This window comes from Eriocheir sinensis, unplaced genomic scaffold, assembly GCF_024679095.1.
Source record: "Eriocheir sinensis breed Jianghai 21 unplaced genomic scaffold, ASM2467909v1 Scaffold174, whole genome shotgun sequence".
Classification (NCBI taxonomy): Eukaryota; Metazoa; Arthropoda; class Malacostraca; order Decapoda; family Varunidae; genus Eriocheir; species Eriocheir sinensis.
This window is the reverse complement of record NW_026111117.1, coordinates 57,882-69,317: the sequence shown is the minus strand read 5'-3', so window position 1 is coordinate 69,317 and position 11,436 is coordinate 57,882. Positions and strand designations below refer to the sequence as shown.

The following is an 11,436-nucleotide window of genomic DNA, read 5'->3' as shown; positions in this document are numbered from 1 at the left end:
TTCTGTTGCCTGCATACCCATGTTTCCATGTTTCCCCCACATCCCCTCCCCCTCGCTTTCTCATCCCCCCATCAATGCAAATTAGTCGCCTGATATTCATGTACCCCCCATCGCCCCATCCATCCTCCCTCTCCTCTACCTGACATCACAATAGCCCCTTCCCCTCCCCCTCCCCCCTCCCAATCCTCTTGTCCCTTTCCTATCCCTTCCTCGTCTCCCTTTATTCATAGTCAAATGAAAGGAAACGGAAAAAAAGATATGAAGTTTTAAAGAGATGGAGGAAGAGAAAAAAATTATAAAGGGTTGCATATTGTTTTCAATCCTTCTTCGTTCTTGTGGTAGGAGGGGAAAGGGGTACTACATATACGAATGGTCACATACATATATTTTATCTAAGGAAATGAAAGGTGGAAGAGATGGATGAAAAGAAAACATAAACGGTCACGTATACTTTCCAGTCCTCCTTCTTTCGGGTACTAGGAAAGGAGGGGGGTTCGGGCACTCCATATACAAAAGATCACAAACATACATTCTTCCCTCCCAAAGCCTTGATCTGCAGAAAGGCAACAGTAATGGCGACCCAAACGTCGACTTCCAGCACTTGACGTCTGGCTCGGGCCGCGGCCTGCAATGAATGCGAAAATTAATATCATCCTCCTGTCTAGTCACGCATGCAGGGAGAATGGGGGAGTTTTTTTGTTTTTGTTTTTTTGCCATCAGCCCTGGCTGGGCTATTAAGACAGAGGGAGAGAGGAGGAAGAGCGAGGGAAGAGAGGGAGGGAGGGAGAGGAAGGAGGGGGAGAGGTGGAAAGGGTGACGCAGAAGAATAGAGAAATGAACTAAGAAATAAAAAAAGAGGATAAGAAAACAAAGAGATGAAGATGCTGCTGGAAGGTAAATTACGAACTGTTAAAGAGACAAAAGGACGGAACGATTCATAAATAAGAGAAGGATGGGAGAAGAGACAAAGACGAATGCAGACAGAAGAGGAAGAGAAGAGAAAAAAGGGAAAGAACACCGGGAAGTAAGTAAAGAGATTAAGGAAGCCAAATAAAGATATGGAAACAGACGAGAGAGAGAGAGAGAGAGAGAGAGAGAGAGAGAGAGAGAGAGAGAGAAATAGGCAAAGATTTGTCCCTCGAGTTATTTATTTAATCCTGACGCGTGAAGAAAGGAAGGAAGGAAGGAGGGAAACATGGAAACATGGACTAGCAGGCAGCAGAAAGCCTGTTGGCTCATTACTAGGCTGCCTGCGTTCAGTGATTCAATCAATCCGTTTGCCATAGGAGTGGCTTGCAGGGAAGGATTGAAGCACTTGTGTATCTACTCTTGGGAACGTTCAGTTCACTCCCGATGCAGCAAAGTGGCGATCAATGCGTTTCTTGAAGGAGTTGATGGTCTCGGCGCTAACCACTTCTGCAGGAAGGCTGTTCCAGTGGCGAACAACTCTATTCGAGAAATAACTCCTGCCGATGTCGGTATTGCATCGCTTTGCTTGAATTGTTTTTCCGTTGTTTCTTGTTCTCAGGTTGGTTTGTAGCGTGAAGAGTTTGGAGTGATCAACGTTGCTGAGCTTGTTCAGGTACTTAAAGACTTGTATCATGTCTCCCCGCAGGCGTCTCTTTTCCAACGTGAAGAGGTTGAGTCGTTCGAGTCGCTCTTCATAGGGCTTCGTCCTCAGTGATGGTATCATCTTCGTGGCGCGGCGCTGTACTCTCAAGTAATTCAATGTCTTTCCTGTAATTAGGAGACCAGAATTGCACGGCGTATTCCAGGTGGGGCCTTACCAGCGAATTGTACAAGGATAACATAACTCCCGGCGTCTTGTATTCGAAGTTCCTCGATATGAACCCAAGCATTGTATTGGCTTTCTTACAGGCGGACTTGCAGTGTTTTATTTGTTTCAAGTCACTGTTGATGGTGACCCCGAGGTCTCTTTCCTCTTGCACAACATGTAGTGGTTCGCCACCCATGTGGTATGTGTGGTTGCTGTTTCTGGATCCGATATGCATTACTTTACATTTGGCAGTGTTGAAGGACATCTGCCATTTTTCTGACCACCGAGTGATCTGGTCCAGGTCTCTCTGGATAATTTCGCAGTCTGCGGTTGTGATCCAATTTTCTGCATCACTTGCTCTTTCTTTTTGTATCCGTGTGTGTGTGTGTGTGTGTGTGTGTGTGTGTGTGTGTGTGTGTGTGTGTGTGTGTGTGTGTGTGTGTGTGTGTGTGTGTGTGTGTGTGCGTGTCACTTTGGTATTCATCCAGCGCTCATCTCTTTCCATTCAGTTGTTATTCAATTCGTTTTATTTCTTCCGCTCCGTTTTAAAACATTCTCGTTTCTCTGTTCGCTGCTTCGTTAGTCTCTTAGTCAAGCAATCCGTCGGTCAGTCGTCCAGTTTGTCTGTCTGTCTATATGAAGCTTATTTATGTCTCTCCCTATTTTTTCTGCTTATCTGTCAGCGTGTCTGCCTGTCTGTCTGTCTACCTATGAATCAATCTGCATTTGGCTTTTTGTCTGTTAGGCTGTCTGTCTGTCTCTATATCTGCATTTGCCTTTATGGCCGTCTCTCTCTCTCTCTCTCTCTCTCTCTCTCTCTCTCTCTCTCTCTCTCTCTCTCTCTCTCTCTCTCTCTCTCTCTCTCTCTCTCTCTCTCTCTCTCTCTCTCTCTCTCTCTCTCTCTGCCAGCGGGGTCGTGTACGGCAGGAAACGTTTCAGGCTTCGCTAAACTACAACCTTGACTCGCGAGGCTCAGGGCTGAGAAAAGAAAGAGAAAAGAAAAAAAGAAACAGCACGGAAAGAAAAAAAATACAGCACTTAGGAGATGTAAAAGCCAAAGCAATGAAAGAGCACACAAAAGGAGACACTTGCACACCTTTGCTCTAAAAATAGAGAAAATGATGAATAGCAAACAGAGAAATAAATGTCACAATACTTATAGATGAAAGAGGTAGAAGAAAAAAATTAAACACATGCAAATCTTCACCTTCCACCCTCACCTACCCCACCCCCCCCAAAAAAAAAATAATAATATTAATTGCAAAGAAAGAGAAAAAAAGCAATGTCACAGCGGTAGCATGGCAATATGTGAAAAAAAAGTAAAACAAAAAGAACGAAAAAAAATAAAGAAAAAATGTGCGCACCTTCGCCTCCTCATATAATTAAAAGGAAAAAATAATGAATTGCTCGGGAAGGAAAACAATGACAACGTTAAAATGAAGAAGAAAAAACTATCGAATTCAAATTGCATTCACCGGACACCTGATGGAAGAGAACAACAATGAAAAAATAGAGAAGCTAAAAAGAAAACAATAAATAGCTCAACCTGCATCAGCCGAACACTGAACATTGTAGAAACAAAACTTATCAAAGGAAAGGAAAAGAAAACAGTGATACAAAAAGTGATAAAACAGAATCCAACGACTTTATTTCAGAAAAAAAACTATCATTGAAAAGAAAACGAGAAAACTAATGAAAATAGTTTAGTGGAAAACAAAAAAAAGCAATCGGGAAAAAATGTTATAGAAAAAAAAAAGTGACAAACTGAAATAGTTTAGTTTGACACCAATGAGAAATCAGAGAGCAGCCTTCAACACACACACAAAAAAAGAGCATTCATGAAAAAAGCCCTAAAACAACTAATCCAACAAATGGTTTAGTGGACGCCATAGATATCCAAGACCCCCCGTCATGTTATCGAGTAGAAAACAGGGGGCGCGGACTGGAAAGAGAGAGTGGGAGGAAAGGCGCGGAGGGAGAAGGAAGACAGAGAGGGATGGAGGAAGAGAGGGAGAGTGTAGGAGGGACTTATGGGCAGGCAGGAGGAGAGGAAGATGTATAGGTAGGTGAAAGGAACGAGGGAGAGAAATAGGGAGAGGTGGAGGGAGAGAGCGAGGGATATGCATAGAAAGGCAGAGAAGGGGAGGAAGAAAAAAAGGGAAAAGAGGAAGGATGGAGGTGGAAGAGAGGTAGAGATATTCGTCAGAAAGTAGAGACGAAAGAGAGAATTAGAAAGATAGGTAAACACAGAGGGACATTATTGAAAATAGGCAGAGATATAAAACACAGAAGGCAGAGAAGTAGAGTTAGGGCTGATTCGTTAGTTTATTGAACACAAATTTCAGTCGACATGCAAAATGATCTTAAAAGGTATCCTCTCTAATATAACACAACAAAACGTAGTATTGAACATAAAACATTAATGGTCCACTCCGCCCGGAACAGCACACAGGACGCACCAAGCCTTGGCAAGTGTATCATTATGCAGATTAAACCAAACGGACGCGATCATGTAATAGGAAACAACTTGAGAAGGAGATTGAACAGCGGCCGGGCATCCACTCCAAGGCAGTGCCCTCTTAGTGTGCGGAGCCCGGAAGATGATGAGCAAAGAGAACGTGGAATGGAGACGTGGATACGGAAACACAAAGCTACAAGGAACAAAGCATTGTAATAATAATAACAATAATAATAATAATAATAATAATAATAATAATAATAATAATAATAATAATGGCGTGAGGGATGCTTCATTAAGGTCTCAAAGGATCAATACGAGGCTGGCTTGATGAAAAGGGAGTGAAAGAGAGGGAAAGGAGAGAGGAGAAAGGGAGGAGAGTACTGGGTGGAGGAATATAAAGGATTAAACAAGAGTGGAGAGAAATACACCAGAATAGGAAGAAGGAAATATAGAGGAAAGAACAAGAAGTGGGGAGAAACAGAGAAAAAAAAGGAGGAAACGTTGGAGAGTTTCGTTTAGTCGGCGCAACATCTGTGGTCATATGCCGCAGAGAGACAGAAGGGGAAAGAATTATAGGAGAAGGGAACAGATCCCAGGAGACGGGACACAACCCCCGATTAATACCTGGTACCGATTTACTGTTGGGTGGACAGCAGGGCTGGAGTAATTGTAATTGTAATTTAATTGAAATGTAATTAATTACATTAAAGTATGTAATTGCAATTGTAATTGTAAGTGGATGTATAACTTAATGAAGTAATTGTAATTTAATTGTAATTGCGAAAAAAAGTAAGTCATACTAAAATTCTGATAATCCTTGTTTTTACTGCTATGGTGGCAAATATGTAAATACTGTATATGATAAAGTATGGCAACCCTTACTGGACAACCTACGTATTATACGAGAATCAGACGCGTCCACTTTTCCCTGTTTGGTGGACTGGGGCATATTTCATTGCTTCCTAGACCGTCATACGGCGAAGTCCTCCTCTTGACTTTCTATTGTAAAGGTAAGAAAGACATTGTATAGTAATCTGTTCCCTGATGAATGATGATGACTGTAGTAGCTGAGATGGTGATGATAGCTCATGGGATGATGTCATGATGAAATTATGTAATAGTTAGTGGTGATGGTGACCAATGTCATAGTAATAGGCTAATTTGTTGGAAAGTTAATCGCTGTAGGTGTAGGCTTGTGCTGATAGGAAAGTAGTAGTCTAGTAGTACAGTAAAGTGGTAGTAATGATGGTGGAAGTAATAGCAAGATGGTAATGTTAAAAAAAATAATGATGACGATCATATAGCGGTGACAGGGAAATAATTATGAAAAAAATTTGATGATGCTGAATTGCTGATCTGGTGATGCTGGTGATAGTAATATTAATTATAATGGTGACAAATATTATGACTGTGATAGTAGAAGGCATATTTTATTGATAGTGGTGAGTAATACTTATGATACTACCATACTACTATCTTTCTTTGTCTATCTGCCCCTCTCTTTGCATGTCTGTCTGTCTGTCTGTCTCCTACCTACCCCCTCATTTCTTCGACGTTCTCTCTGCCTGTCTGTCTGTCTCTGTGTGTGTCATTATGTCTCTCCCTCTCTTCTCCTTTCTTCCTTCTTTCGACTCACACCCTCTCTTCATCCTTTGCCCTCACCCTATTCCCTCTCTCCATTTCCCTTCCCGCCCTTCTTGTTTATCTGTCTGTATGTATAGCACCACTCCCCCAGTCCCCACCACCTACTGTACCACCCCTTCTCCCTCCCTCTCTGCCTACCCGTTTAGCCTACATCCACCTCTCTCTCTCTCTCTCTCTCTCTCTCTCTCTCTCTCTCTCTCTCTCTCTCTCTCTCTCTCTCTCTCTCTCTCTCTCTCTCTCTCTCTCTCTCTCTCTTTTCAATAAATGACAACAGCACGATGCTAGTGTTTTTCTTTTCAACCAAAGCTTACTGTTGGACGCTGAGTAATTATAATTGTAATTATAATTGACTGTCTCTTGTAGTAAGTGTAATTGTAATTGAACTTCACATGAGTAATTGTAATTGTAATTGCAATTTAAAGCTTTAATAATGTAATTGTAATTAATATTTTGAATTGTAATTACTCCAACCCTGGTGGACAGGGGGGTAGGGTATCGGAAAAGCCGCCCAAATTTTTCCACTCCTACCGGGAATCGAACCCGGGCTCTCTCGGTTGTGAGCCGAGTGTGCTAACCACTGCACCACAAAGCCCCCCCCAAAAAGGAGGAAATAGTGTAAAAAGAAGAGTAAGGAGAAACAGAAGAATGGGAAGGAGTGAATAAAGAGAAAAGAAAGAGAATAGTGGGGAGAGAGTTATGTGGCGGATGGGAAAAAAGGGAATTATGAAAGAAGTAGACGCTGCTGAGGAGACAAAGGGTGAGATGGGTAAAGAGGGGAAAGAAAGGTGCAAAGGGAAGTGCACAGAGGAAGACAAGAAGGAAAGGACAAAGGAAAATTAGGGAAGAATTGTGTTTGGATACGACTGAGGCTTGAGGAGGAAGGGAGGGAAGAAAGGAAAAAAAAGGATGCAGATGAATGAGAAAAAGAAGATGAATAGGGAGAGAGAAAAAACATGTGAAAAAGGGCAGAACAGGAAAGAAGAAAAGAAAGGAGGAATATGGAAAAGTATTTTTTGTCTTTTTTATCAATTGATTCTCCTCTTTCACTTCATTTTCGTTTGACTTTAAATTCGCTGATTTCCTGCCGAGGAAACATCTGGCGGCGAAAGACGATTAGTATTCTTGTGTAAATACGAAGAAAAGAACATTACGGAATACTTCACGTTTTGTTACAAGTTATGATTTTTGTCCATATTTTTGAGGGAAAACCGGAAGTTATTATAGAAACGATTACTACCTCATTATTACGATGGCAACTGTGTGTGTTTGATGTACACACACACACACACACACACACACACACACACAAACTTTTATCGTTATGACACAGACACACACACACACACAAACACACACACACACACACACACACACACACACACACACACACACACACACACACACACACACACACACACACACACACACACACATAACTTTTATATTTCTGAGTTATGACCGATTACACACACACACACACACACAAACACACACACACACACACACACACACACACACACACACACACACACACACACACACACACACACACACACACACACACACACACACACACACACACACACACAAACTTTTATATATCTGAGTTATGACCGATTACACACACACACACACACACACACACACACACACACACACACACACACACACACACACACACATAAACTTTTATATTTCTGAGCAATAACCGATTACACACACACACACACACACACACACACATACACATAAACTTTTATATTTCTCAGTTATGACCGATTACACACACACACACACACACACACACACACACACACACACACACACACACACACACACACACACACACACACACACACACACACACACACACACACACACACACACACACACACACACACACAGACACACATACACACATAGCTATTCACGTCGTGGTCATGTTATCAAACTTTATGAACAAAAAATCTATCTCTTGAACGTCCAACTTTAAAGCATCCAATACATTGTTCCGATCCACGCATCCACTCAGCCTCGAACACGTGTCCATCCAGTCAACCATCCTCACCTGTCTATCAGTGACGCAATCCAACCTCACCAACCATCCACCCGTACAACCAATCCACCATTACAAGCAATCCACCAGTACAACCAATCCACCATTACAACCAGTCCACCATCACGGGCCATTGCCAGACGTATGTTATGATTGAAAGAGACGCGGTTTGTTGCGGCAGTAATAAACATGAAGCACAGGTGAGTCCCTTTACCTGGTCGCCAGCTTGTTAATTAGTGGCTGCAGATGAGCGCCGGACAGGTGGAGGAGAGGCGGCGGGTCATGATTGCTGGTCTGTCTCTCTGTCTGTCTGATTGTTTTCCCGTCTGTTTGTCTTTTAGTGTATGTTTGTCTATCTGTCACTGCCTGTGTTTGTTTATCTTTTTTGACGGTCTTCCTGTCTTTTCGTTGCTGTCTGTCTGTCTGAGTCTGTGTCTGATCGTAGGTTTTTATCTCTTTATATATCCTCTCTTTCCTTACATTCGTCTAGTTTTTTTCTAATTTTAATCTTTCTTCTTTTTTTCATTTTTTTCTCTCGTTCCTTTCCTTTATTTCCTTTTCTTTCCTTTTCCGTTCCACTCGTAATCCTCCCTCTCAAATAACATTGTCCGTTAGTTTTTTTTTTTTTTTCGTGTGTGTGTGTGGGGGGGGGGGGGGGGGGCATGCGCATGAATTTTATAAATATATTTTTCTTTCTCTATTTATCTATCTATTTCTTTCTCCAGCTTTTCTACTATATTCCTCTATTCCTTTGCTTCCCTTACACTCTCTCCCAGCCCTCCCTCCACTCTTCCCCAAACAAACTTTCGCCTCCAAACTGTCTTGCCCCCTCACAAAGGCACCCAACCCCTTTTTCTACCCCAATCCCTATCCTTCCCTCCTTGCCCTCCTCCTTCCCCACACTACCTCTGCCTTCTGCATCAAACTATCCCCCTTCCCAAATTCCCCTCTACCCCTTCCTCCTTCTCACCCCCCCCACACCGCTGCCTCCACCACCAAACAAACCCTCTGCCCTTTCCCTCTCTACCCCTTTCTCCTCCCCCCACCTTGACTCCTCCACCAAACCAACCCCCTTCCCCCCTCTCCCTCCGCAGGTGCCGCCCACAGAACCCTGGAGGCGGATCAGCTGTGTCCCACCTGTCCTTACTTCCTGCCCACGTCCGTCGAGGTCACCACACCTGTGGGCATCCCGGCCAACCTCACCTGCGGCGTCAGGCAGCTCGGGGACAAGAAGGTGAGAAGGAGGAGGGGAAGGGGGCGCTGAGTTCACCTATTTGTTCGTGTTTGGGTTTTCGTGTGTAAGAGTTGGAGTTCACCTAATGATTCCTGTTCTTGGGTGAGGAAGGGGAAGAAGGTGAGGAGGTGAGGGGATGAAGAGGCGACAGGAAGGTGAAAAGAGAGGAGAGAAAAGGAGCTCTGAGTTCACCCATTCCTTTCTTATTCCTACTTTTCCTGTGTGTTGGTTGGATGAAGGAGACAAAGCGAGAAGAGAGGAGAGGAAAGGTGAAAAAAAAGAGGAGGAAAAGGTGAGAAGAGAAGAGAAAAAAGGAGCTCAGATTTATCCTAGCCCTTCCTTGTTGCTTGTTTTGTAAGGTGGGATAAGGAAAGACAAGAGATGGAGGTAAGTGGGGATGGGTGACGAGGGGAGAAAGGGAGGAGGAGTGTGACAGAGACGTGGGGAAAGGGGAAGTACGGTGGAGTGAGGGTGGGAAAAGACGGGAAAGCAAGAACAAGAGGGATATGGAGTGTGGTGGCGAGGGGAGAAGAGGAGAAAAAAAGAGCAGGAGGAGGAGGAGGAGGAAAAGAAGTATAAAGTAGTACAAAGGAAAAGCAAACAGCAACAGACCTCTTGGTCCGAACTAGGCTGTTTGTTGTTGCTAACATCTACTCTAATCTACGAGTCAGAGACACAGGACAGTCCCTCCAGCCGAAGCTGGCACGAAAAGGAAGAATACCATGTAGTATAGAAAAAACTACAATGGAATTTTATATAGAAAGAATGAAGATCATACACGATACTAAGCTAACACTACTTTCTCTTAGACCGGAGCAAAATAGCGGATGTTCGGGTTAGCTTCTAAATATTTGTCTAGTCGGTTTTTGAACGTGCAAATAGTTTCGCTTTCGACGACGTTTTGATGCAAACCATTCCACACATTGATGACACGGTTGAAGAAGAAGTGTTTTGATTCATTTGAGTTGAAACGCTTCCTCGTTATTTTGTATCCATTGTTTCTTGTTACTCTTGATTGAGAGACTAAAACAATCACGAACATTAACGTTATCGAATCACTTGAACATTTTAAACACTTCGATAAGGTCACCTCTTAAGCCCCGTTCACACTGTGCCGACTCTGAGCCACGACTACATACGACTCTAGGGTACACGAGGTCCTGGGTATTGATGTGAAAGGGTCGGGCATGTCTTGAAAGAGGTCTTGACTGTTGCCGAACGCTGCGCCGACGTCGTGACAGGAGTCTGGAGTCGTGAGGGTTAGCGCAAAAAAGTATTCCATGCTAAACTTTCACGACAAGAGTCGGCAAGAGTTTGGACCAACCGTCACTTCCGGTTAAGGTCTGAGGGAGGTCGGGGGCTATCGTCAAGACAGTCGTCAACAGTCTTGGCTTGTCTTCAGGCAGTCGTGACGACTGTCGGGGCCATTTTTCAAATTTTTACCGTTTCCTGTCGGCACAGTCGTCTGTGCCGACTACTTAAGAATGATGAGGGACTGTCGTGACGACAGTCTTCGCCTAATGAAGGACGTTCATGACGACTGTCGGCTCAGAAATATTGGCAAACACTGCCGCCATCAAGAAATTTATATCTTTATTTTGCAATCACAAGCACAATAACAACTTCTAGGCAGTTACGTTTCGGCGGCACAAACTTAGGAGCCGCACAGTACACACGCACTCCTTTTGCCTCGATCTCTCTTGTGTTGAATGACACAACTAGGGTTGCCACCCTGAGGTCAGAAAAATGTGGAATGCAACATCTCACTCTCCAATACGGAATGGATCCATATTTAAAGGAACGGGTGGCAACCCTAAAATTTCTCGAGCATGCAATGAGTGACAGCCGCAGCACGCTGCTGGTGGAGGCAAGAGGGAGGGGGGAGGGACGTTACGTCGCGTATTTTATACGTATTTTAGGACGAACCCTTGACAAATTTTACGGGTTGTTTTTTTGATTAACCGAAAAAAGTGCTCACTACAATTTTAAGATACTGAATTTTATCTGCTTGACCATTCAGATAACAAAATGCCGTACGGAACAAATGCCGTTCCGCATTGGTTCAAAACGGAATGATACATCTCATTCTCAAATACAGAGCGATTCCGTATTTTAAGGAACGGCAAGGCTGCCGCCAAGACAGTCGCCAAGACAGTCGCGAAGATCGTCAGGAAGACCGTCGGCCAACTCCTTGGCAACTGTCGGCCAGCAAGTCGGCCAACCAGTTGACAGACAATCTAGAAGACTGTCGGTCAAGACCGTCG

General features: G+C 43.6%; 1 protein-coding gene across 1 annotated transcript in view; it reads left to right on the top strand.

The window, feature by feature from the left end:
* Positions 1-9,029: 9,029 nt before the first annotated feature.
* Positions 9,030-11,436, top strand: part of LOC126990551 (uncharacterized) — a 43,427-nt gene continuing 41,020 nt past the window's right edge. Inside the window, exon 1 of the mRNA XM_050849158.1 lies at positions 9,030-9,172. The gene's annotated coding sequence lies outside the window, so the exon portion shown is untranslated. The remainder of the gene's footprint in view (positions 9,173-11,436) is intronic.